This window comes from Arachis ipaensis, chromosome B04 (assembly GCF_000816755.2).
Source record: "Arachis ipaensis cultivar K30076 chromosome B04, Araip1.1, whole genome shotgun sequence".
In the NCBI taxonomy this organism is placed as follows: Eukaryota; Viridiplantae; Streptophyta; class Magnoliopsida; order Fabales; family Fabaceae; genus Arachis; species Arachis ipaensis.
The window spans coordinates 121,165,063-121,172,057 of NC_029788.2; the positions used below are offsets into that span (position 1 = coordinate 121,165,063).

Sequence of the window (6,995 nt, forward strand, 5' to 3'; positions counted from 1 at the left end):
AAGCAGTTGCAACAGCAGTTCATATTTTAAACAGGTGTCCAACAAAAAGTGTTCGTGATAAAACACCAGAGGAAGCTTGGAGTGGAAAGCGGCCTTCCATTCATCATTTCAGAGTCTTTGGGTGTATCGCTTATGCCCATGTACCAGATCAATTAAGGAAGAAGTTAGATGACAAAGGCGAGAAGTGTATATTTATTGGCTATAGCACAGACTCAAAAGCATACAAGCTGTATAATCCAGAATCAAAGAAAGTGATCATCAGCAGAGACGTGACGTTCGACGAGAAAGACATGTGGAACTGGAACACAAAGACAGAAAAGCAGCTGACTATAATTCCAAATACATGTGACGAAGTAGAAGAAAGACAAATTGACACAATTGAACAACCAGAATCATCTAGAAGATCGCAAAGAGAACGGAGACTACCTGCTAGATTAGCAGATTATGAAGTTGGCAATGACAACGATCCGTCCGATGAAGAAATCATAAATTTTGCTCTATTTTCAGATTGTGAGCCATTGAACTTTGAAGAAGCCTCTAAAGACAACAATTGGAAGAAAGCAATGGATGAGGAGATTCATGACATTGAGAAGAATGACACATGGGAGCTGACAGATTTACCAGCAGATAAGAAGCCGATTGGAGTAAAGTGGGTTTACAAGACTAAGTACAAACCCAATGGCGAAGTTGATCGTTTCAAAGCAAGATTAGTTGCAAAAGGATACAAACAAAAACCAGTGATCGAGTATTGTCCAACTGAAGAACAAGTTGCTGATATATTTACAAAGCCATTGAAGATCGAGTTATTTTACAAATTGAAGAAGATGCTTAATTCTGCAAGTTTGATTTAAGGGAAGCAATGTTGATTAAAATTTTAAATCAACTTGCATGGACTAGAATCTTCATAAAACATGGTTAAAGAATTGAAGAAGAAAAGTTTGAGTTGAAAACAATAATCATCTATTTACTAGAAGATGTTGGAAGCTTGAAGAGTTTTGAAGAACATTCAAAAGAATAGCACAACTACAATATACTAGAACATTGAAGAAGTTCAAAATCAAATTGAATTGGAATTGAATGGAAGTTGCACTCATCACCTCCATACTAGAAGAATCATGAAGTGCATTGGAAGCTTCAAGATTGATGACTAAGCTTAATAAAGAATTTTCAAGATGTGCTAGAAATTACAAGAAGTTACTTATTTGAATAGTCAAAGTAAGAAGCAAAGTTGGATAAGTATGTGTATTAAGAAACTAGTAGAATCCTGAACTTTAAGTATAAAACTTTGCCTATATAAAGGCTCATATGCCTTATGTATTTTGTGTGTTCCATAATAAAATGAGTATGTTTTGAAATTCTCTCCTTTGTTTTATGAGTGTTAGTGAGTTTGAGAGATGAAAACATGATAGTGTCTTTTATATGAGTGAGTGATTCTAGGGCCAATTAAGTTGTAGGTATTTTATTTACATTGCTAGCATGAACATAAATTCAGGTACTTTCAATGACGAGTTTGAGGGAAAAGGGATTATTTGTGACTCTTTATGCCGTAAGAAAGTCCTTCTAGTTCTCGATGATGTAGACGATGAAGGCCAATTGGAAAATTTGGCTGGTGAACAAGACTGGTTTGGTCCTGGAAGCAGAATAATAATCACAGAGATACACATGTACTAGAAGTGCATGGAGCCGTGAATAGAATTTGTAAGGTTGAAGGGTTGGAGCAAAATGAAGCACTTGAACTCTTTTATTTGAATGCTTTTAAAGGGCCAAAACCTGAAGAAGGGTATATGGATTTGTCCAAAGAAGTGGTTAAGTGTTGTGATGGTCTTCCATTGGCACTTGTAGTATTGGGTTCTCACCTTTGTGGTCGAACCATTCATGTTTGGCGCCGTGCTATTGCAAAAATAAAGAGCTGTCCACATAACAAAATTTTTAATACATTAAAAATAAGTTATGATGGTTTAGATCATTTGGAAAAGAATATATTTTTTAGATATTGCTTGCTTTTTCAAATGAGAATATTTAGAGAATGTGTCAAATATATTAAACAGGTGTGGTTATCATGCTGAAATTGGCATTGCTACTTTAATAGATAAATCTTTGCTCACTAGAACAAATGACGATGAGTGTGGCGATATACTCAGGATGCATGACCTTCTTGAAGATATGGGCAAACATATTGTAAAGCAAGAATCTCCCAATGATTTGAGCAAGCGTAGTAGATTGTGGTCTTATGAAGATGTTGATCGTGTCCTTACACAAAACAAGATATGTGCCATTTTTTTACAATTGTATGATACTATGATGTATAGAATTAAGATAAGAATCCATAATGAATAAATATTCTATGTAGGAATTTGAAGCAACTCATGGCATCGTTTTACGTTACATGAAGTGGACAGATTTGGATATAAGAGGTTTAGCTTTCTCAAATATGTGCAAGCTAAAGCTTCCCATTTTAGATGGCGTGAAAGTTCCCATTTTCTGCGATATTCCTTGTACATTTAAGGTTTTGCACTGAAACAATTGCACTTGCACTCTCTTTCCTAATTGAAAATCCTTCGGTAAATGATGACGTACAGCCTTGGGTGATCTGCAACGGTAAAGAATTATTTAACGCGCGCTATAGTTAGATAATAATTTGTGCATTGTGTGCGTGAACAGCTACTATTTTCGTAAGCTGTTATGCCAATACAATCGCTTCCAATTGCTATTTCCCAGTAATCATTATGATAATATCCGTGTACGGAGATCTGGAGCATGTTGGGTGTGCAAGCAAGACATTCAACATTTCAACAAATCAAAATTGAAAACAAGGAAAAGAAAAGCAACTCTTGAACTGAACATGGACATGACCTCACATTCTTCACCTTCTATATGAACAAGAGGACTAAGATGCTCGTGGTTGCCTATCATTGCCAAGCTTAGATCTCATCAGCTAAATGGTTCCCTAGATTTGAAGCTTTTGAGAGACCTCATTGCATCTATCCAACAGCCATGTGAACCCAGAAAGAAATGTAAATCTCTGGCACAAACACAGAAAATGAAGGGTTTATATATGTTTGGGGCTAGTATTAGTTGTTCTTTATGTCACTTTTGACTTCTTAATACACATCTTGTAATATGTCTTTTATTGTAAAAGCATGAGCAATCCATTTGTATATATTAGTTATGCTTCTGAATTCTGATAGCTCAACATTCATAGTTGAACTTATTGATTCTGCTATCGCTACTTCTCATTTACATTGTTAGTGCACTAGTTACTTAGATTAGAGAAGGTGAATCATGAGAAGTGAGTATGATTTTCTAATTCATTACTGAAATGGAGGGTGGTTATATACATGCTACTTACTTCATAACAGATTTCCTACTACTGATGATTACTGACTTCTAAGTAACTCGCTGCCAACTGTCTAATTAACTAACCGATATTTTCTTGGCTTCTAATGGCATCGATGAAGACACTTTTTATACGAAGTTTTCTTGCTTTCTTACACAACTTTTATGTAAAATCCCTATAATATCCTTATTCTTTTTACCAAACCCTAACCCTAATCCTCAAATTAAACCCACCTTCGCTCTCCTACAAACACCCACGCACACAGAGATCAAAAGAGAGAAAGGAGAATGAGGGGATCAGAGGAGAGGAGAGAAGAGGAGGAGAGAGGAAGACAGCGTCGGCAGAGGGAGGTCTGCCGTCGCCGTTGCAAACGGAACTCACAGAGAGGCGCGAGGAAGGAGAGTGATGCACGTGCGAGAGAAAGAGAGCGACTGCTTAAGACAGAGAAGGAGACCACGACGAAGAAGAGGGAGGAGGTGCTGCCTTTGCTGCCACCAAGTTGTCGCTGCTGCCGAGGAACCCAAAGAGAAAGACTTCGAGAAAGAGGAAGGAAAACGCGACGGAGCTTGTCGCCGGCAAGGGGGTGTTGGTGGTGGGTAGGGGTGGAAAAAGGCCAGGCGACCTGCCAGGGGCCTGCGGCCTGCCAGGGGCCTGCAGCCTGGCCTGTGTTTGGCCTGACCTGTTATAAAATAGGTACAGACCCAGGTTCTTTTAAAAGCCTTAATATATTAATAGGCCAGGCCCAGGCTCACTAATTAGTCTTATAGGCCTGTCAGGCCTGCCTGGACCTGTTAAAATATAATTAAATATATAAATAATTATTTATTATTAATAAAATTATGAGATATTTTAAATTTATTATATTTTATTATAAATATTTTTATATATTTTAAATATGTTAAAAGTTTAAAATTTTTTATAAATATTAAATATATGACATATTACATATAACTATTTTTATTAAAAAATATTTTTTTTAAATAATATTTTTATTTTTGTAAAAAAAAATTATCAGGCCTTTTAACAGGCTTCAGGCCAGGCCAGGCTAAATAACAGGTCAGGCCTAGTACTTTATAAAGAGCCTATAACAGGCTGCAGGCCAGGCTCAGGCCAATCAACTGTATGACAGGCCAGGCCTGTTAAGAGCAAAGCCTGGCCTGGCCTGGCCTATTTCCACTCCTAGTGGTGGGTGTTGCCACCGCTGCTGCTGTTATTGTGGAAGGAGGCTGCCGTCGAGCTGTGTGGCATTGTTGTCGCCAGAAAAACCACCGCTAGAGCCTCTGCCAGCTTGCTCCAGCAATGTCCTCTATTCTTCCTTCACTGGAGTCTTCCGCCACTGTCCTTGCCCTTTTGAAAATGCCGCAGGAATCGCTTCGCACCTTTGTCAATTCTGTTCCGCCGTTCTAGCCTGGTTAGTGGTTGTTTATACTGTTTTGTTTTTGCCACTGTTTTACCACTGCCATTGATGATGCTGTCGTTGTTCTGCCTTTGGCCGTTGTTGCTGTGTGCCACTAGTTTGCTGCTTCCGCTCTGTTACTTCTCAGTTTGCTGTTCTGCCTGCTTGTCAGAGCTACCGCTGCCCCGGTCCAAATTCTGTGCTCTTTTGTTCCATTCTATTCCAACCATCTTCACCCTTTTAATTTGGCACTCCAGTTTCAGTTTTTTCGGTCCCTTGGGACCAAGTTGTGAGTAGACTTTACATTTATAATTGTTTGGCTTTACGTTTATAAATATTTTTTTATATGCGGTGCTTTGAATTTAGTTATACTTACAAAGATTATTATAAAAGGATTTTAAATTGGTTTTACTAATTGAGTTATTAGAACTAAATATTTATCATTGTTAAGCTCATTCTAATATGCACATCAGACTATATATTTTTATGAGACTATATGTATGTTTGAAGAAGTTTTATATTATTTTAAAGCATTTGATTCTACTCGAATATGTATTTTTGAAGCATTGAAATTTTGTTGGTACTCACTTATTTTGGAATTATGAAATATATTTGAAATGCTTTAAGATTGAGAAATAGGATTGAATACGATTTGGATGAGAAAGTATTATCTGATTTGATTTTATTCGATACTTTATATATTTGAAAGATCAAAGATTTGTTGTATGTGAAATTATATGTTTTGAATTGGTTTGGGAGGCTTGTATTAGAAAACCGTAGTTAACGGCGGTTATGATGTTAACCTAGATGCATCTGGCTCAGACCTCAGCTAGCAGGGGCGTTGCTAGCCTAACGTGTAGGCCACACGTTGGATCTGTTATTCCGTACAGACACACTAGAGGAAAGGGCTAACCTTAGAGGTGGAGCCGCCCAAGTGTGGACTTTTGATTTGATTTCTGTATGAGAACTCCCTTATTGATTCACTTATTATTATCAACTGCTATTTTCTAATTTAAATTACTTTGATAATAATGTTTATATGGTCTCATGTGAATTATAGATGTATTGTCTAGTTACTCAGTTGCAAAACTCACCCCTTTTTCCAAAAATATTTTTCAGGAACAAATACTTGACTATGTGAGACTTTCTAATCAAGAGTCACGATCTGCAATGAGTATCTATTTTTGTCGAGTCCTAGATGTATATGCTCCATATGTCACAGGCAGGATCCATTCATATTTATTTATTTTACCGTTTGTTAAAAATATGTAATTATTCATTTTAAAAACTGTAAAGTTATTTTAAAATATTTGTAATTTCCTTATTGAATTTATCTTTGAGTCGGTTAGGCTTGCTAGGGATTATTTTCCTGAGCGCCGATCATGGCTCGTTTTGGGCTATGACAAAGTGGTATCAGAGTTTAGGTTTAATCTGTGTAATATGGAGCAAGTGTCCTATGGTAGGATCACAGTTGTATAAATAGAAGCGCGCCTATTTGTACAAATTGTGGCACTATCAAAGGCCTATAGGAATATCCTCTTTGTCCTCTATGTCATTGTTGTCTTCTGATTACTGTGATCATCTGTCATCTGCCACTTCTTACTACTCTTGTCCTTTTTTTACCCAATTTTGACTTATCCTTTAGTAGATTTTCTCAAACGTGTTTTTGCAGGTTTCAGTTTCAGTTCCAGTTCGCGATTCCTGCCTTGTAGCTAGTTCTAATCTTTCTCACTTTTGTGAATATTTGCTTTAATCTTCTTCATTTTCATGTTGTTTTCTATGGTTTTCGATTTCAAGATTTCATCCATTATCTAGAAGATTCGATATGTTTTTGCCGTGAATTATTATCTTATTCCTTTTATAGAACTGTATTTGAATTTGTGGATTGTGGACTGAATTCTTGTGAACCTCATCTGTGATATTTGTTCTTCTCTTCCTAAGCTTTGAATCCTTTTGAGTAAACTTGTGCTTGTTTTGGTGTCACGTGCGATTCTCAGATAGCAAACAATACGTTAGTTCATTAGGACATAGCTTATCGAACCTGAAGTTCGGAAAGTTGTAATTCTAAAACATGACTTAGGACTGGTTGCTTCCATGGATATATACTACAAAACCAAGGACATTATGAAGTAAGATTGTATTTTGAGGAGATTGACGAACGAAGTGGAGAGTGCTATGTAAATCTGAGTTGTCAAGAGAACGAGGGTCGGTGAATGTCAACCGCATCCTCTTAACAGAAACCTATCTTGTAACTTTTGCACT

At 36.9% G+C, this 6,995-nt stretch overlaps 1 protein-coding gene and 1 long non-coding RNA gene across 2 annotated transcripts in view; one reads left to right on the forward strand and one right to left on the reverse strand.

The window, feature by feature from the left end:
• LOC107635057 (TMV resistance protein N-like) overlaps nucleotides 1-6,995 on the forward strand; it is a 136,631-nt gene that overhangs the window by 34,162 nt on the left and 95,474 nt on the right. The window lies entirely within an intron of this gene.
• The window catches only part of LOC110271293, a 96,686-nt gene that overhangs the window by 14,977 nt on the left and 74,714 nt on the right, over nucleotides 1-6,995 (reverse strand). The window contains exon 2 of the long non-coding RNA XR_002361859.1: nucleotides 1,468-2,947. This is a non-coding gene — a long non-coding RNA (uncharacterized LOC110271293). The remainder of the gene's footprint in view (nucleotides 1-1,467; nucleotides 2,948-6,995) is intronic.